At 38.8% G+C, this 27,712-nt stretch overlaps 1 long non-coding RNA gene across 1 annotated transcript in view; it reads right to left on the reverse strand.

The window, feature by feature from the left end:
• LOC124137214 overlaps nt 1–27,712 on the reverse strand; it is a 108,132-nt gene that overhangs the window by 33,998 nt on the left and 46,422 nt on the right. The window contains exon 4 of the long non-coding RNA XR_006861497.2: nt 16,059–16,221. This is a non-coding gene — a long non-coding RNA (uncharacterized LOC124137214). The remainder of the gene's footprint in view (nt 1–16,058; nt 16,222–27,712) is intronic.

The following is a 27,712-nucleotide window of genomic DNA, read 5'->3' on the forward strand; positions in this document are numbered from 1 at the left end:
TCTTCTTCCTCTTCCAATGAAAGAGTAGAGCAATGGGACGTTGAAGATCTGTGAATGAGAACATCTACGATGGTGGGCAACTGATGAAACTACAACGGAAGTCCAAAGATCAAATTCATCCATCAAAGTGTTCCCAGGTAACCAGACTCGATGCTATCCACTGATCAGCAATTACCAGATTTGATACACACGATGCCTCCATGGATTTGGTAATCCAATTGGTTCTGTATCACTAGACACCTTCCTGCAGTCACCCCTGAGCTAACACCTTGCTCAGCTGATGACTATAGCGTGCCAGGGAGCCACTACTGGGTATCGTGACATCTCCCAATCACCATGCTCCTCCTAACTGTGACTGCCCTGTACTGAAGCCTGGTGTAATACTCCAGAGGATTAGGATACAGGATTAGATTATATTATGTATGGGCAGTCACCTTCAGGGCCCCGTTCCTCAAAGCGATCTTAGCACTATGATGATCGTAAGCCTATGTTAAAGAATGACACTTACGATCACCTTAGCACTAAGATCGCTTTGAGGAACAGGGCCCTGGTAAAGTACTTCCTAAGTGGAGATAATGACGTCTATCTGAGGGTACAGAAAAAAACAAACATCCAGTTTGGAAGGATATAACATCCTCATTCTAAAGTCCAATGGACTGATGGGAAATTCTGAGGTAACTCATGATAGAACAACTGCATTCGATACACACGTTAACTGTTACCAGGTCAACATGTGGTGCATGGGGCATGGGGGATTCAACCCTATCATTGATACAGCTACAGTTGCATGGTCACCAATGACACAAGTGATAAACTGTAGAGGGAATAAAAGTCCCAGTTGTCACGTAAAGCACCCGATGTAAAGACTTGAAGTCTTGTCTTTACCTGGAATGATAATAATATATCCGATCTTGAATATTATATATGTCTTGGACAATCATTCTCCAGATCAATCTATGATGTCAAGGCTACTGAGACAGATGCCTTAAACACTTTTAAACTACCGGTTCAATACTTGGATGTTTTAAGAGAAATGCTAATGCTTGTAGTAGTGACTACTGACACATCTGAACCTTCTACAGATCTGAGACTCCTAACTGAAGGGCAAAAGGGCTTGAAAGCTTCTGACATTCAAGATCCTTGAAGACCACATCAACCTGTAGATTACCTGACAACGAGTGATTCTGAGCAGAGATGGGACAAGGGTGGAGCTCTCCTGTAAGCGATGACACCTTTGATCAAAGGCTGTCTTGACCCATGAAAGAAACCTGGTCTGATCTTGATTTAAATCATCTTTTCCAGATCAACAGGCTTCAAACCAGAAAACTTTTTTGGGGGAAATCTTTTATGGCTCACTGATGACCCAACTGTCTTCAGATCATATCAGATACAGTGGTCCTTCAGATTAGAATCTGCACATCTGATTAGTACTTCAGGCTAGTGGGCAAAATACAAGGATCAGTGTCCACAGAAAGAACCTCAGAGCCTATTTGATTGAACAGTTTCAAATACCTCTGACATCAGCCGTGCAGCACTGAACACCATATTGACCAGCTCCACCAGACTTCATTTCAAGGCTTGAGATGCATTTCCCAAGGTATGACCTAAGAGGAATAAGCAGGTAAAATTGTCAGAAATTGATGAGGTCCTGGACATCTAAGGACTCCCATCATTGATGAGGTCCTGTCATCTAGTCAGTGATGTGGTTCTGGTAATCTAGGAACTCAGTGATGTGGTCCTGGGAATCGAAGGACTTCGTCATTGATGAGGTCTTGTCATCTAGTCATTGTTGTGGCCTTTGGCACCCATGAACTCAGTGATGAGGTCTTGGCATCTAGTCATTGTTGTGGTCCTGGCCATCTTGGGATACAGTCAGTGATAAAAACTTGGTCATCTTATAAATAGGGTTTTCCTAGCCATCTAGGAACTTAGTCAACCTTTGACATGATGCAGTTTCTTTGTTTGTTATATAACACTACACACAGCAATATTCCAGCTATATGATAGCGGTCTGAAAATAATCGAGTCGAATGGAACGTTACAAAACCTTAATGACTGACCATTGATGGACATTCCAAGTACATCAATACAGACTCCTAAACAGATTTTCTGGCAGCCTGGACACATTGGTTTGTGTACCACTGAGATAACTCTGCTGCTGTTTGTGCTAACTAGTAGGGGGAGGAAGAGTGTCACTACCTACAGTTCAAAAGATGGGTGGGGCCTTTGATGTCTCCTCCAGCAATGATGGAGCACAGAAGATATGGTCAATGGCCGTGCAATACGATGCCAGAATAGAAGTGTAACGTTGGATGTTTCATACAGGACAGTGAAATTTCATGAGTTTTAGTAATTGTCCTTATTAAATTTCTACCTCTTTGTGGTATTTTGTAGGTAGAAGAATGATATACATACAGGCTTGTAATTGCCTTGACTTACCCCCTTACTCACCATTCTCAAATTAATGAGACCAAAGACATACAAAAAGCCTTTCCTCAAGATCAATGACACTTTAAGTGATATAAGATATGTAAGTCGGTTCCTTTTCACTAAATTTCCGATTATTCCTTTCCAGGGCCCCTCTACAAAGCTTCCAAACCCAGATAATGAATAAAACATAAGGTCATAAGCTTCCAAACTTACAATAACACTTGGAGCATCTTATTCTATACAGTAACAATATTCCACCATATTCTTCGAAACATACCAATTATTCCTCCTATTTAAACCTCACAGAAATATTACAATGATCCTCATCTACTTCTGAAAAAGTTAATTTGGTTTCACAGAAAAGTTAATTTTCAGAGCAAAAAAGTTTTTTCACCCATTATTTTCTTCCAACTGAGCAGAAAAGTTACAGGATTATACGCCCAGAGTTATTCTATGATCAGCCACCCTGTCGGCCAGTTTGTGAAGCAGCCCACTGACCCAGATATGGAGATTGTCTCGGGACAATAATCACAACAACAGCTTCAACAATAGCGAGGTCCTGCCTACACACATGATCAGGACGAGCGAAACTCAATCCTGGTGGCTCTAGTGATTTCCACCCAGTTTAAGCAGAGGCTATAGGTCTGGGTTAAGATGGGAGCTCTGGTTTCTTCATACAAGAACACACCACCGAGACACTTAGGCCCCTGCTCCATAATATGAAACAAGGGTTATGATTGAATGGTAGATTTCATGTGACCAAGCTTCGAGAACATGTTGCACAATGGTTTTGTTGTTTTGAGATCATGTGATGTATGTTGATTTATATGAATTATTGTAAAAGCTGGTTCTTTGAAGTAGAACTGGTGTTTATCAGATTTATACAAGTCTGAGTTGAAATAAAATATTGGTTTAGTCTAAGAAGGTACTGTGTTTATAAAGTACTTATGTTAGTCGTGTGAATGAGTTATTGGGGTCATAGTTGCCTGTATGTGAATGAGCGGGTATATGTTATAGAAGGTAATTCTACATGAAGTGAATCTACGTGAATCTCGTCTCATGCAGTCTGCAATTACCAGTTATATAATGGCATCCTGGAAATAACAGTCTTGACAAACCAGTGATTGACATAATGAGCAACTCCAACGATGTCCTGGTACAAGGACACACAATCAACCAAGTCACCAGCCCTGACCACCTGTTACACATAGCAGCGATTGGATTAATGCTACGTATCTAATGTATGCTTGTATCCAACACATACTTCTTTGCTCTACATAATAAAAATCCTTACCAATACTAAACTTTCATTACAGATAAACCCTTTCAAATAAATACCTTAGATAAGCATTTCTCAGATGAAACCCTTTGATGATACTACCTGGAAGAACATTTCTTAAAGTCTTTCTCAGATGAAACCCTTTCATATAACTCTCTACCTGGTAGAGACATTTCTATTTATCATGAAGAAACATGTTACAATGTTTCTACAAAAAAGCCTCACTTCTGTTTCTCAAAATAAGTCCAACATGAAACCTAAGCAAGAAGACTGCATGATTCCCATAATTTCAATATGCTCCAGGTCAGTGAGCAGCCTCAGATTGCCCACCAGCCACCTTTCTTCCCTGTGAGTAAGTGCGCAGTTAAAATAATTACACCTCTCACAGGGTAATAATACCCATAGGTACATCTCACACATACATTCAGCCCCATCTTGTCTACCCCGCTTGTCTACCCTGCTTCACATTCAGCCCCAGCTTGTCTACCCTGCTTCACATTCAGCCCCTCCTGTCTACCCAGCTTGTCTACCCTGCTTCACATTCAGCCCCTCCTGTCTACCCAGCTTGTCTACCCTGCTTCACATTCAGCCCCTCCTGTCTACCCAGCTTGTCTACCCTGCTTCACATTCAGCCCCTCCTGTCTACCCAGCTTGTCTACCCTGCTTCACATTCAGCCCCTCCTGTCTACCCAGCTTGTCTACCCTGCTTCACATTCAGCCCCTCCTGTCTACCCAGCTTGTCTACCCTGCTTCACATTCAGCCCCTCCTGTCTACCCCGCTTGTCTACTCTGCTTGTCTACCCCGCTTGTCTACTCTGCTCGTCTACCCTGCTTGTCTACCCTGCTTCACATTCAGCAAAGCTTGTCTACCCCGCTTGTCTTCCCCGCTTGTCTACTCTGCTTGTCTACCCTGCTTCACATTCAGCCCCGTTCCATCTACCCAGCTTGTCTACCCTGCTTCACATTCAGCCCAGCTTGTCTACCCCGCTTGTCTACTCTGCTTGTCTACCCCGCTTGTCTACTCTGCTCGTCTACCCTGCTTGTCTACCCTGCTTCACATTCAGCAAAGACTCAGCCCCACTCATCTACCCTGCTTCATATTTAGCCCTGCTCATCTACCCTGCTTCATATTAATCCCCGCTCGTCTACCCTGCTTCACATTCAGCCCTGCTCGTCTACCCTGCTTCATATTTAGCCCAACTCGTCTACCCTGCTTAACATTTAGCCCCGCTCGTCTACCCTACTTCATATTAATCCCCGCTCGTCTACCCTGCTTCACATTCAGCTCCGCTCGTCTACCCTGCTTAACATTTAGCCCCGCTCGTCTACCCTACTTCATATTAATCCCCGCTCGTCTACCCTGCTTCACATTCAGCCCCGCTCATCTACCCTGCTTCACATTCAGCCCCAGCTCATCTACCCTGCTTCACATTCAGCCCCGCTCGTCTACCCTGCTTCACATTAAGCCCCGCTCATCTACCCTGCTTCACATTCAGCCCCGCTCATCTACCATGCTTCACATTCAGCCCCACTCATCTACCCTGCTTCATATTCAGCCCCGCTCATCTACCCTGCTTCACATAGCGTATACACAACACGGCTCAGATAGTGCACCAGCCCATCCTGATCCATTCACTATGGTAGTTGTTCATGCTCTGAATGCTGTCAAGACATTCTTGTTTAGAAAGCCACACAATGTATACAGTTCCTGCAGACGGAGAGGTTATCCTACCACATTGTGAATTGAAATATAAATGGCTCCTACTAACCATCCTGCTGATCTCCTGAGTGCTTAAAAGTGAATTCATTTTTTCAATAAATTGCCTATATGTCTCCTGTTCCCCTAGATGAGAAATCCGGCTTTCATCAATGCTAAGACAGCCATAATCAAACCAAATTGGGTCTCACTGCATGGGTTGGATAATAACCAAATGATTATACCCCTTTAAATGTTGTTCCCGTTGAGATTTCAGAAATAAATGATGTACAGTGTATAATGTCTGTCGTAAAGGCGAAATAATGAGATTCAGTTGGTCTGAACATAGATGCTACCACAAAGTTTACTAAACTAGGAAATGGACTTGTATGTGTTCCCTGTAGGGCTTCAGGCTTAGAACAGGTCCCCAGCAACCCCTGCTGGTCAAAAGAGGCAACTTTAAGGATAGGGTGGGCAGGCTTAGTGACTTGGATCGTTGCGTGTAATATCAATCACTGGATTGTCTGGACAAGGCTTGATTATTTTCAGGCTGCCATCATATCTGGATTATTGAGAGTGCAGCGTTAAACAACAAATAAACAAACAAAGTTGAATGTGTGACTGGTTGAACCAGGGTGACATCACCCATTAATGTTGCTATGACATGATGGTAAACTATTTGTGGGCAAACTGCACCTGCATGGACAATCAACCTCCATCTTATCTCTCCTACAGCAGACAGCAATCCACAATATCAACATCCAGTTCATACACGATTTAATCACCTAATGATTTTCAAGATACATTTTGACTATGGTAAATATTTTACCATGTTGACCATTTCATCACTGGAAAGACTGTACTTGTAGCACTCACACTCCTTCTTCACAAAGTCCCAGTCTTTTCCCTCTCTGCGAGTGCTTGCCGACAAGCATATGCTCAATCATCCATAATCTTATTTAAATATTTAAAAACAAAAAAAACATTTAAAACAAAATTATTGATAACAAGACATCCTTCATCCCTTTTAGCCACTGTGTCTTCTCTGACAACACTGTATTAAGATCTTATCAGTTGATTACCAAGTACTTTAAAAATTACCTCCCCTTACCTAACTCCTGCATCACCTCGACCACCAAATTATCACCAATCTGTCACAAACCTTGCACAGTTATCACCCCTTTCTGAACTCTTTAACCTTCTTTTTCAAGCATTTAACATATGGAATGTTGCTCAGACTGTTTGGAGAGCCTTTTACCCAATCACCCGCCTCCTCTACCAATAGTAAATTAGGAGTCATGAAGAGTTGTGTCCCCTTTGTGAACCAGCCTTCCCACCCACCACTGCACCTTAGGGAAGGGATCACTCCACTATCTCATACTCACGGAGTTGTTAAACAAACTCAGATTGTTTTCTTCCCAAGCAAAGCTACAGATCTTTCAGGAGCCAAGTCTATTGACAAAATCAAAGTTTCAAAGATAGTAACAAACATCCTCACATTTTTGTCCAAATAGACACGGAAAATGTCAATTAGAGGTTACTGTTGTATACACAACTTCAATTACTTCTATACAGCCTTCAATTACTTATCTGTATGTTAAACACTGCTGCGCCAACTTTCACAATGGTGCCACATCTCAAAGAACTTTGGTTAACAGAACTCTGGCGGCAATGGCGAGTGTCAATCATCAATGTGACTCGGCAAAGCAACAAATATCATTTTATATTATGATATAATGCCTATTTTTGCACATCTCAGGCTGCAATTGCTGAGATAAAATCCTTTTTAACTGAATAATAGCGCTTATGAATCTTTTCGGAGCCAAAGAATCACGATAAGTGATAAATAATTAAGAGCAATTGGCAGCGTTGCTTATCTTGGTGTAAGCGTGTTACACAGACTAAACAAGTTGAGTGTCGTTAGTCGTCCGAACAAACAATCACAGATAAACCTGTTATTGCAATCACACACTTTCAAGAAAAGCATGGATCTGGCAACTTTCAAAAATCTTCACCTAAGTTCGCACAGCAGCCAATAAGATCGTCTCGCCTCGAATGTTTGTATGTAAAAAGTTTGGTAAATATCACCACACCCATAGATACGGAACTAACACAAGACATGGTACGCCAGGCTGTCTCCGAAGCTTATACCCTTCCTAGACCCCCATTAATCTTAATGATGCCAACAGAGTTTCTAATATTCCTCAGCCTATCGTGTAAAACTTGTGGAAAAAAATCACCAGAAAAAAAGCCAGAATTGACTTCACTCTGGGTTGATACTTGTTCGTAACATACGATAAGTCGATTTGGCCTGAGAAACTTAGTTAATTCTCTTCACAAGAATTCAGGGTTAAATGTTCGTATGATTCTCATCACACGCTGCGATAACATCATGTGTCAGTCAAAAAGAAACCACTTAGCAAACATGACTGAAACTTTTTCACATACATTTTTTGTTTATGTGTAGACTAATATAGGCATTAACGTTTCTGTCTGTCTCGCCTATGGTGAACCATTCCCCCAAAGGTCCAATGTATCATACCATAACACTTCTTTTATTTCACAGCCTCTTAAAATGTGCTCAAACTTTGGGAGGCTTTTAAACATAAGTTCTATTGACAGCTCCCCAATGTGTTTTGCCCTTGCTTACCAAACAACTACATGGCTGAATTTTTTGGAAAATAATTCAAAGTTTAAATGTTTTTATATACAACTTGATAAACAAACCCGAGCTGTATGAAAGTTGTGAAGTGAATTTTTCGAGAAAATATTAAGCTTCAATTGAATGCTCAGATTTCAAAGACTTAATTTCCAAAGTATCCAGGAAAATAATCAAGAATAATTAATTTCATAATGAGAAAAGTTTGTGGTATCCATGGGAATTAGTTATGCTATAAGACATATGAGAAATTAATTAAATTTCATAGTTCATATTTGTCAAGGACTTGGAAGGAAAACATGGCACTGAACAACCATATCTTTTATTCCCACTGACTAATCTGCAGGAACTAAAGCTATGACTAAATTCTCCAGAGCAGCATGAAAACAAGATTTTTCATTCTTGAGACATTTATGGCATTTTGAAACTATTTTGAATTCATCAGAAACATAAATTCTGAGCCAAAAGCAGGTTATGCATTTTGGATTGTGATAGAGAATACAATGCCTGTTTATTCTGAAAAATGATAAATATTAATTTATGCTCATTCCAAATTCTGCTTAGTGTTGTTAACAAAATCTTTCCGCTGCATATGTGTCTACATGCAAGAGAATTAGTAATTAAACAACTCATGATTCCATGTAATGCTGCATCGTGTTTGCCGCTTGCATTCCTTTGATACATATCTGAACCGCCCTCACAAAGTTTTACTTGACCTGCCAACCATACAACACACTTTTTCTTGGGTGTTTCATGAGAACACAAACAAGCACTTTGGAAACCCAAATCTGGAAGAATTCTGAATTCTGTGACCTATGGCATACTTTACCACTCAGGTGACGGTGTTACAGATGATGTTGCAGGTGACGTTACAGAAGATGTTACAGAAGATGTTGCAGGTGATGTTACAGAATGTTGCGGATGATGTTACAAAAGATGTTGCAGGTGATGTTACAGAAGATGTTGCAGGTGATGTTACAGAAGATGTTGCAGGTGATGTTACAGAAGATGTTGCAGGTGATGTTACAGAAGATGTTACAGAAGATGTTGCAGGTGATGTTACAGAAGATGTTGCGGATGATGTTACAGAAGATGTTGCAGGTGATGTTACAGAAGATGTTGCAGGTGATGTTACAGAAGATGTTGTGGATGATGTTACAGGTGATGTTGCGGATGATGTTACAGAAGATGTTGCAGGTGATGTTACAGAAGATGTTGCGGATGATGTTACAGAAGATGACACACTACCATCTCCCCTCTCTACACCTTGAACCACACAACCAACTCCATCCCTCCCCTCTCTACACCTCGACATCCCCCCCACCCCCACAACACCAACTCCAACCAATCCACAATCAAATCCACACCTCCCCTATCAACATCTTACCCTAACCCTCTATCAACAAAACCCTCCTCATTAATCATTAATTCTCATCCCAATTCAATAATCAATTTCCCTCCAATCTCAACATTTCATCCCCCCCCCCAACACACACACACAACCCGTTCTATGACTTCATTCCCCCCCCAACACACACACACAACCCGTTCTATGACTTCATTTCCCCCCCCCCCCCCCCCAACACAACCCGTTCTATGACTTCACCCCCTACGCTCCTCCATGTCACCCCACACCATCCTACCGCCCCATCTAAACCTACTCCTAAACCATACCCTTCCATCTCCAAAACACCATCTAATTCCTCCCCAAACTGATACCGTAACCCCTAGCCCCTCCTGCCCCACCCCAACAGTTACATAAGACCCTTACCCCAAAACACAGCTCATATCATACCTTTCACCACCACCCCATCACACCACCATCCAAACGGCAACCTTCAACCACATTCCATAACACTCCATTCACATTGTATAAATGTCGTAGCAGCCTTTGACTACATACAAATCACAAATATTTAAACCTAGAATTCATTAAACCTTATTCATTCTTACCACATTCCTCTGTGACTTAGAATAAGAAAGACAAGGACTTCAAAGAGTTCAATGCAAACCCTGTTAGTATTTATTATATAAAACTCTACAATTCAGCAGAAACCCGACAAGAAAAGCCTTCCTGCACAGCACACATAATATACTAGCTAGGCCAGAGCCATGGCAGTCAATAAAGTTGATTTGCGCATGCTGCAGTAAGCACATTGTTTGTTTGCTGTTCCACCTTCAAAAATGTTTAACTCCAGTCTGACATACCACCTGATTTACAATGAATTTTTTCCTTTGTGAATTTCTCTTGGTTTAATAAAAGGTTACAACTGCAACGTACTAGTTCACCTAGCATTGTCTCGAACAAAAAGCGTTGATATTATGCGAGTCTATTATCACGACGAAAGAATTACCCAGCATGCATGCAAAACCTGGCCAACAAGATAAATGACGACGACCCTGGAAAATATTACCTACCGTCCCAGTAGTGTTGATAACAAAGCACATGTGGAATTTTCACTGGCATACTTTTGCTTTACAATTCTACTGCAAACAATCGTTGTAATGCTCTGTCTTCCAATTTCACACTCACCCAGCAACATAGCTAGACACAAATATTCAATCTTGCAATTACCAAGGAAGAAGGCAAGTTTTACAGTTTCATGCCAACAGTACTGTTACCTTGTTCAGCTTAAAATGGCAGATACATCTGAGGTCACTTAAGAACCCTTATACCATGTAGTCAATGAGGTTTGCTGGTTTTTGTTATGTATTTGATATTTTGATAGTTTTTTTAACAAGAAGTTTTGATTTCATGATCAACAGGTGACATCTGTTGTTTGCTGTATCTGAGCAAAATAAAAATATATATTTTGTCGTATTTAATGTAAATATGATTTGGGTTGAATTTAGTTTGTATCTATAAAGTATTTTGCACTTTTTACTCATGGTTTGTGAACTCGTGTGTGAAAAGTTTCTAAAATATTTATGAGAAATGGCAGTTGTTCCTTTTCAATTTCAAAGATGAAAGCAAGACCCTCAGTGAACACATAAACTGTGAATTAAAAAATATGTCTTTGCAATGAATGCCACAAAGTCAGTTAACACCTGAGAGATGCGCTTCCCTTGCCGTCATCAACACCCATACCATACTGATACAGCAATCAGAGTGACCACACGATCTCCTTCCTCCATCCTTGTCATCTTCTACAGGTGTGTGTGTGTGTGTGTGTGTGTGTGTGTGTGTGTGTGTGTGTGTGTGTGTGTGTGTGTGTGTGTGTGTGTGTGTGTGTGTGTGTGTGTGTGTGTATCTTGCCATGGATTCCCCACAGAGACAAGCACAAGGTACTGGAGACCCTGCCATGGATTCCCCACAGAGACAAGCACGAGGTACTGGAGACCCTGCCATGGATTCCCACAGAGACAAGCATGAGGTACTGGAGACCCTGCCATGGATTCCCACAGAGACAAGCACGAGGTACTGGAGACCCTGCCATGGATTCCCCACAGAGACAAGAATGAGGTACTGGAGACCCTGTCATGGATTCCCACAGAGACAAGCATGAGGTACTGGAGACCTATCCTGCCATAGATTCCCTTTGAGAGACTAGCACGAGGTAGTGGGGACATTTCTGCATCAGTGTTCCCATGGGGTCTTTCGTACAAAGCCATCTCATTACTGGCATCCCAATTGAATGCCCATATGAGCTTTGGAACTCCTGAATGAACCTCAGAAGGACTTTACCCTGACCCCAGCTTGCCTGAAACTCCCCAATACGGCCACTTTACAAGCCCTACCACACACCTGATGTCCTATTTTGGACCCAAAGAGGACAAACAACTCAAAAAGACAACCATTCTACACATGTGTTAATGATGAATTCGTAAAGTCCAACTTGCGAAACTTTCCCACAATCAAACCTTACACACAAAAAAAGAGGTTTTTTTCAAATCTACACAAGTCTTATGAACAGACAATCTGCACGTTTTGTACTTTCAGTGAAATCAAAGCAGCTGCCGTAAACAAACCAACGCCAAGGATGAAATAACACATTAATATTCAAATACATAATCATGAAAAACATCCTTTGTGAACAAGATTATAATGGGGTCCTCTACATGCAGCATCACCTGATGTGACTGCAGCTAAAAGGAGGTCACTTTCCAATGCACAAACTATCGCCTGATTTAATGCCCATCTTTAAGTGACAGTGAAAACTTATTTGAAGTCGGGAGATTCAAGCCGTCCGCCATGGGACAGTTAAAAACACAATACAGGTATTTTCCAATTTCCGGTCCACACAATAGGTATATATACTTCTTTCACAAAAATCCACAATGCCTCCTAACCTTATGGTGTCCTAGCAATAGGGGGCATAATGGCCGACAACAATAGTGGCAAAAAATATGTAGTCCTTCACATTTGCAAAATGGGTTTTCCCACCTTGAAAGCCCAGTTGTTGGCTGTCAGCCATTGAAGATTAGTCTTTAAATCCTATTGTGTAAGGGAATTGCAAACCAGAGAGCCACGATCTCTTTCAAATTTGATACACTTATTTCAATCCAGATCATGTTGTGTTTGAACGTATGTATATTTGAAATCAAGTATATATGTATGTATGCAGCTGAGGAATGGAATGGCATACATCGATTTAAAGAAATTAATTTTAAAAGATTGAATGGATACAGGACTTCTTTCATAACATGTTCTTTCATACATAGGGTACTAATATTTTTTAAACACTTCCCAAGTCAGTATACTTTGATAAGCTGCATCTCCAAAGCTGAATGAAACAAGACTTCTCTGTACTTTTCCAAGCTATAAGTGTACCTCTGACAAATTTCTATAAAAATGAATTTCATTCATGGCTTGAAGACACTTATCCATTGTCCCAGTTTAAAGAAGGTTTAAATGAGGTCATAAACATGCTTGCAATACAATCTGTACAGGCGACTACAGGTATAAACAGTGTGTAAAATGATGCTTTGGCTGTTACTGATAGCAGCTGGTAAAGAAAGTTCTCTGCCCTTCTCAAAATTTAAAGGCCTTACAAGGATCCTTAGGTTTCACTAACTTATCATACATTAGACAGGGAGGTACAAGTTTACTGATATCCTTTTTCATATTAAAAAACATTCTGTTACCATTCCAAAATCAATTATTTTTTTATTTTATGTGTTTTTTCCTTGAATAGGATGAGTATTAGTGTATAGCGTGCTGATTTTTTTTCATGTTATTAAATGAAAACAATGGTGTAAGTAAAAACAGAACAGAAGTGGCATCCAGCTGTAAGACAACAATTTTCAATGTACTTTTACCAGTTATAATCGTAAGGTATTCTTTTATCTTAATTTTTGGCTTAACTTGCCAACAAGCCACAGCAAGTGAAAGGACGCAGGTAGCAGAGGAGAGGCGAAATGGGGTTTAATGTCACATTCAAGATTAATGCTCTTATTTTGCGATGTGCATGCACGTGTGGAGGGGTAACACAGGCTGCTTGTACCAGTCTGGACTAATTTTGATTTAATAGTGCAAGTGCACCACCGACCTTCCACTCTCCGCGCAGTCATTCTAGACCACGAAGGCAGTCCTGTAGCAGAGCTAGTGGGCTTAGTGTAAAGTATGGAATGGATTTTGGAATGGAGTTAGGATTGGAAAACTGGAATGGAATTTGGAATGAGACAAACGTAACATACCCTATTTACAAACAAGTCTCCGAACTTATATGCGAAGACAGTTTATAAACAGCTGTCACCGATATATGGAAGCTAAGGGACTGGGTGTCAGCTTCTCTCCTCAGCCATTGCCCACACCAGCACTGAGGGAGAGGAGACACACCTAGATGAGGAATCAGTTTACTCAACACAGTAATCTAATGACTACTGGTAATTAATGAGGCTCACCATGTGGAGGACAAAATATATATTCGGTTTATTTTGATCGTTATCATGTTTATTATCATCAAAAAAAGTTATCTATAATGTCTATTTATTATCCCAAATGTTACAGAGTAGACAAACGATCAATTCAGGATATTGTATCAATAAATGTCTGTACAATCCAGGGTTTTTTTCACTGTGTGATGAGTATATCCCATTTTTTTGTATTCCAAAGTCCATTCCAAACTCCATTCCATACTTTACACTACGCTAAGCTGAATCCCCATGTTCCTTGTGGGGTGGCCGAGGTTTATTAGCCGTATTTTGTATCGTCATATGAAAGTCATATAGTTTAAACCCTCTAATGCTAGTCTTTAATACAAACCTGTGACACTCAAGTGGTTATTCTGTCCATCGTTGATATGTTTTGAATATTCTAACTACATAACCTATTCTAGTAAAGACATGGCTGAAATACTGCCAGTGTGACATATTAAATGACAATGATTCTTGTAACTGCCACAGTCAAGTACATGTTTGTAATTTACATATTTCCATCCATATATCTTTTACGCAAGGACAGGCCTGTCAGAATTGTGCTTCCTACACTGTCCTCGTAAAAATGGCCAAGGAAACCGTATCTGATACACCTATTCCTTTAATGCTGCATTATGTCACTATCACAACTAATGTCTGATCAGAGAGACTGACTTATTCATCAGTAGAAATCAAGATCTGGAACCCGTTTTGAGGGCACTGGGTTTTACGTCTGTTTTAATCCCATGATCAGTCACAGTGCTGATGGGGGTACTGTATGGCTTCACTCTCACTCACTTACTTACAGGCTACAGCAGATAGGGCTGTCAAAAAGACGACTGAAAAACTAAAATGTTGAAACACATATTCATGCATGGCTATCTATAAGTATGACAGGAATTCATTGCTCTTTATCAGGTTTACTTACAACAAAAGGTAATAAAACAAATCGAAACTTAGTCAGAAATATTCCTGTTTACTTCAAATCACATTTTTTTTCAATAGAGATCATCACTGCTTCCCAGAAGTAGATACTAAATAAATATGCAAGAAATATTCTTTTCAGTCAACATAAAACCATTTGATCAAACCGTCAAAGTTTTTCTTTCTGACAACTAGTCTAAGGGAAATAACTCTGTATTTTAACACCCATCAACTTGTCACTTCCACTAATACAAGAAGAGTTACTTCCCTTTAATGTCGGTAGAACAGGTGATTTTACGAGGGTTTCAATCAGTGCTTTCCTTTCTTTTTCTAAAATGTGTGTAAAGATTCATAATATTTATTTCTAATTTACAACACGTAAAAAATTGAAAACAGCGTCTATTTTAAAAAAATAATATTTTGTGCTTAACAAATTAACTATGGTAATTGTATTTTTTAGAGAAAAAAATTAAATCTGATAAACATTCTGAATAGTTTAAATGATTTCTTAATTCTCTCTTTCAATATATATGAATATGTATTTATTCTTTATTCACATCAAACCATTAAAAAACATCTGCATCCTATATTTAAACTCTTTATTTCATCTCATTTTGAAGGTAATATCTTGCTATCTTTCAGACACCTTTCTCAAAAATGATTATATGTGACCAGATTTTCTTAACATAATATTACCTAAACATGTCAAGAATTCAAGTTCTACATAGTTTGTATTAATCCTATCCCAATCACAACTCTCACAACAATGATTCAACATTCTAAGGCACATATTATGGTGGACATGATGAGACACACATGACAAATACTTCTTCTTTTTATATTTTGTTTTATTGAGTTATTACATCAACCAACTCCCTCTCTCTCTGTGTCCCTTTGTCAATATTTTAGAGGCATGACAATTAAACAGCTACTATGTTGGGTTTACTAATGTTTCAATAAGTCCAATTAAAAAAAATTAAATGTATATGTATATATTATTCAAAAACCTGAAGTTGAAATATTTTGGCATTTTAATTTATTTAATTTTACAGTGATTATATTCCTTCATCAAACCAGTATTTCTATTATTCAAAATGTACACACATTATCCCAGATTTTGTTGAAATGAAATCATTTGGTTCCAATTTCAGTTTACTTTCTTCTCCATTGCTTAGAATTCTATCCAAATATTTCGAAAGTAATAATTCTCTTACCTTTAACCACATCCGTACTATCCAAATCTTCCTCTTGAGTATCAAGACTGGTCAGGTACTTCTAACAGATCATGGCACTTCATAAGTATCCAATATCCTGATCACATCACAGAAATAATTCCCAAGTAAACGTAGTGTCACAACTTGAATATTCCGGGATCACCTGAAATAAATAATAACACGACTAAGCACCATTGTGAATACATCCTGGTTATAGGCTAAAACACTACGTCACTTTAGGTCAGATTTTTTGTTGTTGCTTCAAGGATTTTCATAGTGATATATGTGTGGAAAAAAAAGAACTCACAGTTAAAGTTTGATTTGAATTGTTAAGGTGATAAAAAATAAAATGATGATTTACTGTTTGAATTTTTTTTTGTCATTTTAAAATCCCTTCATTCCATTTTATTGTCTTAGCGATCTTAAAGGTCAGTGGTAAAAAAATTACTTTGTCATTTTGATTTATATTTTTCTTATAATTTTTTTATTTTTAATGTCGGCAGATTCGTTAACCAAGCAAACAAAAATGTGTGGTTTTACGACTCAAAACCTGTGAAATATCCCCAAAGGGTAAACACAACTCTCATGGCCATGAGCCAAGATATGAATCAGTGAATGAATGCAGAGATGACTTATGAATTCAAATTCTTCATCCATAAGTCAACCATGTCAACAGGTTCTAAATGCCTATGGCCTGTTCCGGTTAAGAATATAGGTCCCCAACAATCTATGCTCGTCATAAGAAGCAACTAAATGGATTGGGTGGTCTGGCTCAGAGACTTGGCTGATTGTATGTTATCGTATCCCTATCGATGATCATGATATCAATTACTGGTTTGTCTGGTCTAGACTTGATTATGAACAGACCGTCATCAAATAGCTGGATTATTGCTAAGATCAAGTTTAAACAACAAACAAATAAATATATCTAAATGGCATGTTGATTATTTGAATCAATTACGTTAACAGAGAGTTCATGAGGACTGCAATCATGTCTTCCATCACTATGATTAGTTTTCATTTTGAATCATGAATATTCTCGAAGAAGAAAAGAATAAGGTTTTGGAACTAACTATGTGATTCAGAATGAGATAAATATACTGTTACATTTGATGATATGTGCTGCAGTCCTAGAGTATACACTGGCAGATAATTGTAAGGGGTGATCTCACTGGACAGCTGATCATGTACTACAAACTAGTCAAATCAGAGGGAAAACTAAAATTTATCATCCAAAACTGGCTCCCACAGGAGATATCGCTTGGATGAGATCAAGGGATATCTACACTGTAGATATCGCTGCAATGAAATTACATCACAATGCTTTGCAGACCATTGTGACATCACTGGTTACCATGACATCACAATCAAATGACATCACTAATGGCTCTGCTACTGAAGCTGTTTGCAGTACTTTTTACACTGAAGACACTGCTAATTACTGTCTACAAATTGAAAAAGTTGAAAGAATGATGTTGGATGATAAATAAAATCTCACCCTCGTGTCTTTTGATATCAAATATATCAACACTTGTTGATAAAAGTGGCAAAAATCCTCGGCAAGCCTCGGATTTTTCCACTTTTATCAACTCGTGTTGATATATTTGATATCAAAAGACACTCGGGTGAGATTCTCTATATAGTCATAAACTAAATGTAAGAATTGTTAGTGAAATGTTTTGGAGAGGGCATAATGTTTTCACAAATCTCACTTTAAAAATTAGTGCCATAATACCATATCCTCCTCAGTCAGAATGTGCTCAGATCTGAGCAGAGATTGTGGAGTTATAAGTTACAAAATTCCATTCAGTTAACAGGCTCTGTGCTGGTCCTTGTGCAGTGAAGGGTGGGGAGGGTTTATCTTGAAGACAGATGAGATCATATTACTTAGCAAAAACACTGTGTCACAAAGTTATAAGACAGGATGAAGAGGCAGAGATGTAAAATGTAAATGAATCATGAAAACACCTTCATCATTTAACCCAGCAATCATCCCGACCTTCCCTTATCGATAAAGTAATTTTATGCAATGTTGAAGTGCTGTAAAATCTTTCAGTCTCAGAGAGTTACCTCCCCTGCACCAGTCCAAACCATTCCAACCCTATTTCCGACTTGCAAAAAATTTAAACATCAAATATTCAGGGCCAGAAAGGCTCACAGACCATAACAGTTGTTGAAGAAAAGTACAAATAATGTGTATATCTTAAATGTCACATCCTTTGTTCAAATTCATTATTGAAATACTTCCTTGAATCAATTTATAATCATTTCCTGTCAAGTCTGGTCTGTAAAATAAATCTATTTCTGTGCATATGAAAGCAAACAGTATACAAACTTAGGATCAGACAAATAGCCTATACCAGGACACAAGTGACACATACAATCCTCTTGGCCTGCAAGATGAGCTGTTAGTACCAGTAAACTAGGTCATCAGCTATAAGTGTGTGGACCACAGGAAGCATGGAGACACTATTGGATTACCTCTTATTCAAATGATGAAATATGGCTTGATATCGCAGTATTCGTGTCACCAGTGGGAGCTTTATGCCATACAGACTCATCTGCTTATGCCAAAATTATCTAACATGTCTGTCAATTCAACAATTATTAAATGGATAGAATCTTTTCTTGTAAACAGACCACAGTTTGTGACTGTAAATGGTATCAAATCCTCTGTGACCTTTTCATTACTGGTGCCCCCCCAAGGTTTTGTGCTCGCTCCTGTTTTAATTATTTTAAACACAAATGACTACTGTATTCGACGTAATAAGCGCCCCGCTCTAATAAGCGCCAACGGCGATATTTGCTAATATATATTGGCTAGTGAACAATCCCAATTGGCACCCCTTCCGATTGATCAATGTACACAAGACTTATTTTTTCGCGTATAATACGCACTCGTGCGTTATATGCACCCTCAATTATGGGCAATTAAATTCTAGAAAAATATAACTGTTGTACATAAACATTTCAGGCTGTCAGCATAAACCACGAAATTTATCTTTCAACTCTGGTTTTTTTCACCAAAATAATATTCTAATAAGAGCCCCCTCTTTCTTATTTTGAGAGCGCCCTGGGCGCTTATTACGTCGAATGCGGTATTAGTAATTTTAGCAATTGTTGAACCGTTAAGTTTCCACATGATGAAGCACTGGCCAGATTTATAAAGCAGTCGGAAAATGATTAACGCTTCCAAATTTCAAAAACTGTCTTTAATTGGTGATTAATTTTCTTACTCTAAATGTTAAAAAGACAAAATGATTATAGATTTCAGGAAAAAAGAGGACCGAAATTCTGCCTGTTGTTATTGATAAAAAGAAAATATTGATTTGGATGAACAATATCAGCACCATTGTTGATTCAAAACTCACTTGGAATGCATGGAGCATATTTATGAAGAGGGCCAAAAGTGATTGTATTTCTTACAGCATCTTAGATATTATAAACTTCATACTACAAAACTCTCTGTCCTCGATAGAATATTTATTCAAAGCATTTTAGTTTTTAATGTTACTGCTGGTATGGGTAGAGCCTGTCTGTTCAAAATAAATCTAAAATGGATAAATTATAAATACAGCAAGCAAAATCTCAGGTACCCAATTTCAACACATCAGCAAAATTTATGAGCAGCAAATTGCCCAAAAGGCGCAGAAGATACTAAATGACAGCAGCCATATACTTCATTCCGAATATCAACCAGCAGGGCTCCGGAAATCATTCATTCCAGCCAATATTAGTGTTCTAAATGATTACCTGTTTCATACTTTGTAACAGTTCGCTGTACACAAATCTTATCCTGCCGCTATCCCTTTTATTAAAGTTTATATTATATCAGTAAGCGTCTTATTTTTCCTATGTACATATTTTAATATTGTATATTTTCTTTTTTTCATATTTTAGTGCTAATCAACTGTGTAATATGAATTTCCCTTGGGATAATAAAGTCTTATCTCTCATCTTATCTTAAGGATAAAGCTGTTTGGGTTATTGTCAGTAATCTAACTAATTCAGCATAATTCACTTAAAAATAACTTGTTAACATTAGACATTTCTGATCCGATAGGCAATGCAATTCAGTGATTCAGTGTGTCCTTATCTGATTTTGTTCACTTAATCACTAGATTTGGTTTCCAACCAGGAAATCACCCTATCTCATTAGCACAGCTGGGGTTAAGGAGATGCACAATGGCATTACATAATTAGAATTCTTGAAAGTCAGAGTGCCGCATGTCACCAGTCTGTATATGACAAGTAGGTCATTGTCCTGAACTTGTGAGTCCCCAGGTCTATCAAATAGTTAAGAACTCGCTTGTCTAGTTTCTCCTCTTCATTCATCCCCTTGTCTTTCCTTTGCTTGTCCACTTTCTCCCTCTTCATTCGAACCAATTTCAGACCAATTACTTACATTTCAATATACTCATAGACAGTAACATACCAACTCACACACATACTCTCTCCCTCCCTCCCTCCCCCCCCCTCACTCACTCACCTACTCTCTCACTCACTCTTTCCCTCCCTCCCTCCCTCACTCACTCACTCACTCTCACCCTCCCTCCCTCCCTCCCTCCCTACTCTCTCACTCACTCTCTCCCTCCCTCCCTCCCTCACTCACTCTCACTCACTCCCTTTTTCACTCACTCCCCACTCACTCACTCACCCACTCATGATTTACCTGTATTCTACAGGTAGTTGAGTAGACTGTGCAACCACTTGTGAGTTACCAAAAGCAGACAAACAGAAGCTAAATGTATGGCACATGACTCCCAGGAAGAGCAGAACGCCTCTGCGAGTTCCACCATTTCCACTTGGCAGTGTGGGCTGGGTGCCAGATATGTCTACGAGCAATTCCACCTCAGTGGGCACTTTGCCAGATAGGAGGGACAAGGTCCGATACAGCGAAATACTAGGAGGCCCAATGCTTGATAAATGATCATCGCCAACCGAACTTTGCCGTTCACACTGCTTGGCACACAGACAACCTGCGTTCAAATGTTTTTATGCGTCTGCACTCAAATACGCAATTTCTAGACTTTTCAAAATACGCAGAAATCAGGGAACTGTGAGTCACGAGAGATGACTGCATTGTTTGTGTCCGGGTGGGGCTACTATGCATGTGCCTGTCAAACTATAGCAGCTAATTAACTCAGACAAATGCGTATCACGGTATTCATTTCACAAATGTAGCAACTTAGTAGATTAGATCTGATCTATCACTAAAGAATTCCCTTACAGCAAATACATACTGGACTTGACACGATAAAAGAAATATCATTGGACAAATATGTTTTTAAATCTTAATAGCACGACACATATACAAATTACATAGCCTGGAATAATTAGCTCGGAATAATTAATGGTTTAATGAATATAACTTCCCTCAGGAGTACTTTGTGAGTGAGTGAGTGAGTGAGTTTGTGCTTTACGTCACATCAGCACTATTTCAGCCATAACGTGACGAGAAGTTATTCATAAATTTATACATATATTTAAACTAGATAAAAACCTGTCATCAATGGACAGCAAAATGACTAGAATATCACAGATTAATATTTAAAACATCTTTTTTTTACAACCCTAAAAAGATATCACTAAACAGTCAAAGGATACATGACTATATACTAAAGGTACAATAGCATTCATGTACTGACGTCAGCTACACAGGTCACTAGCAGCCATACAACAGCCAACAAACAATATGGGTCCACACAAAGTAGTTCTTATAGTGAGTGAGTGAGTGAGTGAGTGAGTTTGGTTAAGCTTCGAACTGATTTCAAATAATGCAGTGTGTCAGCATGATGTTTGCAGAAGGCCAACAGTGACACATGTTGTGGAGGTCATCCATTTGTAATGGTGATGACACAACAATGACGGCATCGTCAATATGAATCATTTCTTCCAAATAAACACATCATCTCTATTACTAAACTGAAATCATCACAAAACAATTTGCAGTATTTTAAACTATCTTAATTTCCTTTATACTAGCTTTAACCTCCTCCAGTACTTGTGTAAGTGGTTCCACTGGTCAGAGAGGCCAGGGTTAAATTCCCCCAGTGCCTGTCTAAGTAATTGTACTGGTCTGGAAGGCCAGGTTTAAACTCCCCCAGTGCCTGTCTAAGTAATTGTACTGGTCTGGAAGGCCAGGTTTAAACTCCTCCAGTGCCTGTCTAAGTAATTGTACTGGTCTGGAAGGCCAGGTTTAAACTCCTCCAGTGCCTGTCTTAGTAATTAAACTGGTCTGGGATTCCAGGTTTGAACTCATCTAGTGCCAGTCTAAGTAATTGTACTGGTCTGGGATTCCAGGTTTAAGCTCATCTAGTGCCAGTCTAAGTAATTAAACTGGTCTGGGAGGCCAGGCTTTGCCAGGGTTATCAGCAGTGCCAAGCTAGGCCATGTTGATACAGACGGAGCAGCAGTCAGTAGGTCAGTGTGTGTATCCCCCTACCTCCCCTCTCCCAGCCAGGAGATGGGAGGGAGGATAAACCACTCTCTACATCCTGTTCCCCATCTAAAACATCTACACCTACCGTACTTACACTAATAATATAGGCACTCTCATGATACAAGTAGGGCTGAGCTACAGTTACATAAAGATACCCTCAAACATGTCTCAGGCAGGGGAGTAGCATAGTGGTTAAATTGTTAACTCATCACGCCGAAGACCAAGGTTCTATTCCCCACATTGGAACAATGTGTGAAGCCAATTTCTGGTGTCACCTGTCGTGACATTTCTGGAATATTGCCAAAATCAGCGTAAAACCATACTCACTCACTCACTCAAACCTATATTTATAATATGTGATGATGGCTCTGATGTACCTGAACACCCTGTGACAACCGTGACAAACAGAGGTATATCTCCAGTACTCAATTACCCAATATTTATAATTAATTGTCACATGAACAGCTGACAAAATATATGTTGCTGTTTGTATAGTTGCTCTTACCTACTCCAGCAGTACAAACAACATACTTCAAATTGTTAAGGGCATTTCTAAGGCAATGAATGTCACATTAGTTGAAAGTTTGATTTTCCAGTTCCATCAATATTGAATACATTACAGCACACACTTCGTAGTTCTTCAACGCATTTAAAAAGTGGCCATACAAAATACTTCAATTTTTAAAGGCATTTCTGAGAAGAATGTCACAATCATTGACATCTTGAATTAAAAGATACACTTTTTCAATGTTCATATTTTGATTTCAAAATATTCAAAATATTAAATACATAACAGTATATTCTTCATATTTTTTTCTACCCATTCAAACAATTCAATGTGCACTGGCTAAACAAGACATTATTGTGTGGAGAAGGTACCGTATTAGACCAACCACATCTATTCCATTTGATGTCATACCAGCATATTTTGAGAGTTGCACAATAGCATGGCAATGAAACATGAAAATAACAACAATACCCTGTACTCTAGGAATACAGGTTCGTGAATGATTTCCTTAAAACAACTTGAATATTATACACTTGTCTTACTCAAGAGCGAATGTTCTCTGCATGAAGCAGTGAGAGAATGAAGTTTTTCAACACCTGGTGTCATCACTGATTTTCAGTGATCCATTCACATAATTTTCACCACTATTTTGCCTTTTTCGCCCAATTGAATCTGTTTCGGCAGATTATCAGCACTGATTATTTTATGGCGTTGGCGTTATATATTTACACTGCAGTCAACAATATTTGAGCAGATTGTGCAACATTACAATCATAGTAGGTTGTGATTATTCAAGTCTTGGCCAGACAAACCAGTGGTTGACCACAGGAGCAATGGCCTTGTCACCAGGGTACGATGACACACAACCACTCTGGTCACCAGATAGTTATCGGAACCTCTTCTACCCCAGACCACAGGGTTCTCTGTGTTAAAACAATACGAACGTTTGGATGCTGATTTACAGCAGAGCCCACACCAAATTTCATCTACAAACGTCACCAAAGCGACACTGATCCCCAAATGAGTATGTACTACAAGTTGTACTTTCAGAAACGTCAGTGTCAACATTATATATATTTTCTTACCTTCGATAACCATGGCCACTGAAAACACTAGACCAAACTGACCATGACTAACATCCAACTGACCACCTCTTCTCCCTCTGCTTGAATAGACGCCATCACTGCCACTGTATTTCAATCATTATGACAACCAGCAAACTGGCAGTTCATATTAAATCCTAACAAGGGCCCAGTTTCTTTTAATCACAAGCCCCTACTCTGCATAAGTGTAACTTCCTCACATCTAGAAGGCACAGCTCCTCTCTAAAGAGAAAGGCAAGAATTGCAGGAATTTGTCAAGGACCTGTCTTTCCCAGGGTTTATTCATAGAATTACTTTAACAATGGCGGAACAATCTGGTATTTGTAATTTGAACTTCTAAATGACTTGGCCATGGCCAAACCTTCTTGGCAGTAAGTAGCACTTAAAATAATCACCTGATCTCTGAATATAATTAAACAAATAATCAAGCCTATTTCCTCTGCTCTCCAAGTACTTAACCCTTTCCTGACAATCTCTATATATTCTGTGTCACGAGTCATAATGGATTTTATCTAAAAATCGCCACTGGACACACTAATTCTCCACTTACATGTTAAAATATGTATCACGACTATGATAATTACACTTATATGCTAACATTATCTTACATTTTTGTTTAATTTGGAATTTTAATGTATAGGATTGACAAAATCAAATTCAGCATTTTTATTTTCTTAAAGTTTCCAGTTTAAGCAAATTGTCTTGATGACTAAAACATACCTTAAAACTAAGTTCAACAAAGAAGCTATCCAAAAAATACAGCTTACTAATCAATTGTTTGATAGGCATTACTTAGAAGTTGACGGATGACAAAGTAGACACAATTTATGGAAAACAACTTCTTTAATAGTGTAAAGGCGAAGTTTCAGAATAGATCCTTATAATGTTGTCTTGCTTGACAACAGTATAAGGACCTACACCGAAACATCGCCTTTACAGTATTAAAAAAGTTGTTATCCATAAATTGTGTCTACTTTAGCTTACTAATCACTCCGATAAGACGGAACAAATTCAAATGGAAAGATTATCTTAATAATATAACCTTGCATCTTTTTATCAAAAACTCCTTCTTTCAAAATCGAGATAGTGTCAAACTTATGAATCTCCATCCTCGACCCCTATAATCACAGGCTTATTATAATTTCAAAGAGGTAGTTTCTGAGAGCCCCCTAACACTAACTTTCTCCCTTTTTGGGCTGTATGAAAGGCCTCCATTGTGCAATAGTGTCAGGAACCTATCACATGTCAATTGTATCATTGTTGAGGTTTGAACCCACAACTTCAGATCACAAAAGACAACATGTTCCTGTGTCTATGAAACCTTTCCCCAGTGATCTCCCTTTGTTATGTCAGTGTCAAAAGTCAATGGTTAGTCAATAATGCTGGGTTCAGCGTCCTTGTGTGTCTTGTGTGTCTTGTGCGTTGGCCCTCACACGGGAGGGGGGTGAGAGTGTGAATGGACTGCATGGACTAGGGGTTGAATGAATCTAATATGGGGGTCACACCTCGCCATGAAAATGCCATAAATTTGTCAAACCTTGACTGGTGTTGATAAAACAGATTATTTATGAATAAATGGCCTCTACACATCCTGTGTCATTTGTGCAGAAATATTCTTTTTAGATTCATTGCCTGCACTGTGACCACAAATTGCATAATGTTCTCATAATACAGACTTCAACAACATAATGTGGTTGGATGGAGCAGATACAACATAAGAATTTATTTCATAAAACTAGAGTGACATCTTTGATACACCTTCCAATTGCATGTTATTTTTGTCTACTGTAATTCATTCTTGTGTAAAATATACTTCTGTACACAGAATTAAAAAAGACATATTTTTAAACAAAAAAAATGCAATCAACTGAATTTCAAATGTTCAACCTTTTTAATGCAATGCAAAGTTATTCTACATAATCAAAAATGCAATACACATCTTAAAGTTTGAAGACAAAACAATGCATATTTTCCATTGATCAACACAACAATGCACAAAAATTCACAGAGACTCCTTCTCAAAATACATATGGAAAAATGAGCAGTCTTAAATAAGCAGTTAAGCAACAAGTAGGGGAGTGGGGGTGGGGGGAGCCCACAGGAAAAACACCCTGGGCTTTTTTTCCCCTATTTCCTCTGAGCTCATTGAAGAAATATGTGTAGTGCGATTATTGTGGCGATCCAGAGCAAAAGTGGGTCACAAGTTGCCTAAAGCAGACACCTAAAGTATGGCGAAGTCTGCTGTCGACTTCTAACGCTATATTCCACTTTACGTCCCTATATGCCGCTATATTGTAGCTATATGTTGCCATATGCTGCTATATGCTACTATATGTAGCTATAAGTTGCTATGTGTAGCTATATGCTGCTATCTTGCTAACTTTTACTATATGCTGCTATTTGTTGCTATATGCTACTACATGCAACTAAATGATGCTATATGTTGCTATATGCTGCTACATGTTGCTATATGCTGCTATATGTTGCTATATGCTGCTATATGCTGCTATATGCTGCTATATGTTGCTATATGTTGCTATATGCTGCTATATGTTGCTATATGTTGCTATATGTTGCTATATGCTGCTATATGTTGCTATATGTCGCTATATGTTGCTATATGCTGCTATGTTGCTATATGCTGCTATATGCTACTACATGCAACTAAATGATGCTATATGCTGCTATATGTTGCTACATGCAACTAAATGATGCTATATGTTGCTATATGTTGCTATATGTTGCTATATGTCACTGTATAATACTACATGTCACTATATGCTGCTGTATTTTGCTATTATGTTGCTGTAAGCTATTTCATGTGTATGTCATTGTATGCTACTGTATGTCATTGTATGCTACTATATACCACTGCATGCTACCATATGTCATTGTATGCTACATGCTACATGCAGTACACTAACTAAGCAGCTCTAACATACAGCCAAGTGTTTGGGTGGCATAGACGCAGAATTGTGTGCTCACAGAATCACACATGCCTTCACGTAGTTCATTCAGTAGATACATATGCAATATTGAATTATAATTCTCAGTTGTTTTCTTTCAATTTGCTTTAATATTTGTTATGGTGACATTTGATTACTTTAATAACACACAGCCATGATAAGTTAAAGACTTTCAAACACTTGCCATCACAGCAAAGCTAAAATGAACCTGACCCTCCCCGACTGATCTTGCAAAATCTGTTTTTTTACTGCATGCTCTGAATTGTGCATTGCAGTATTTACCAAATGGAAATGCCATGCATAGTGCCCTAACATCCAGTTGTACAGGATCATCAGATTGGATCATCATGCCAGTCATGGACCCAGAAACAAGGATTGCCACGGACCTCAAAACTAGCATGCTGCATTCTTGACAAACTGTCAGATTTCACAAATATGAAATGTTTGTTTGTTGTTTAACGCTGCACTCAGCAATATTCCAAATATATGACAGCGGTCTTTTAATAAGCCAGTCTTGACCAGACAATCCAGTGATTGACATCATGAGCATCGATCTACGCAATTGGGATACGATGACATGCATCAACCAAGTCAGTGAGCCTGACCACCCGATCCCATTAGTCGCCTCTTACGAC

The sequence above is a fragment of the Haliotis rufescens genome, unplaced genomic scaffold, assembly GCF_023055435.1.
Source record: "Haliotis rufescens isolate VD_foot unplaced genomic scaffold, xgHalRufe1.0.p SCAF_11, whole genome shotgun sequence".
Lineage (NCBI taxonomy): Eukaryota > Metazoa > Mollusca > Gastropoda > Lepetellida > Haliotidae > Haliotis > Haliotis rufescens.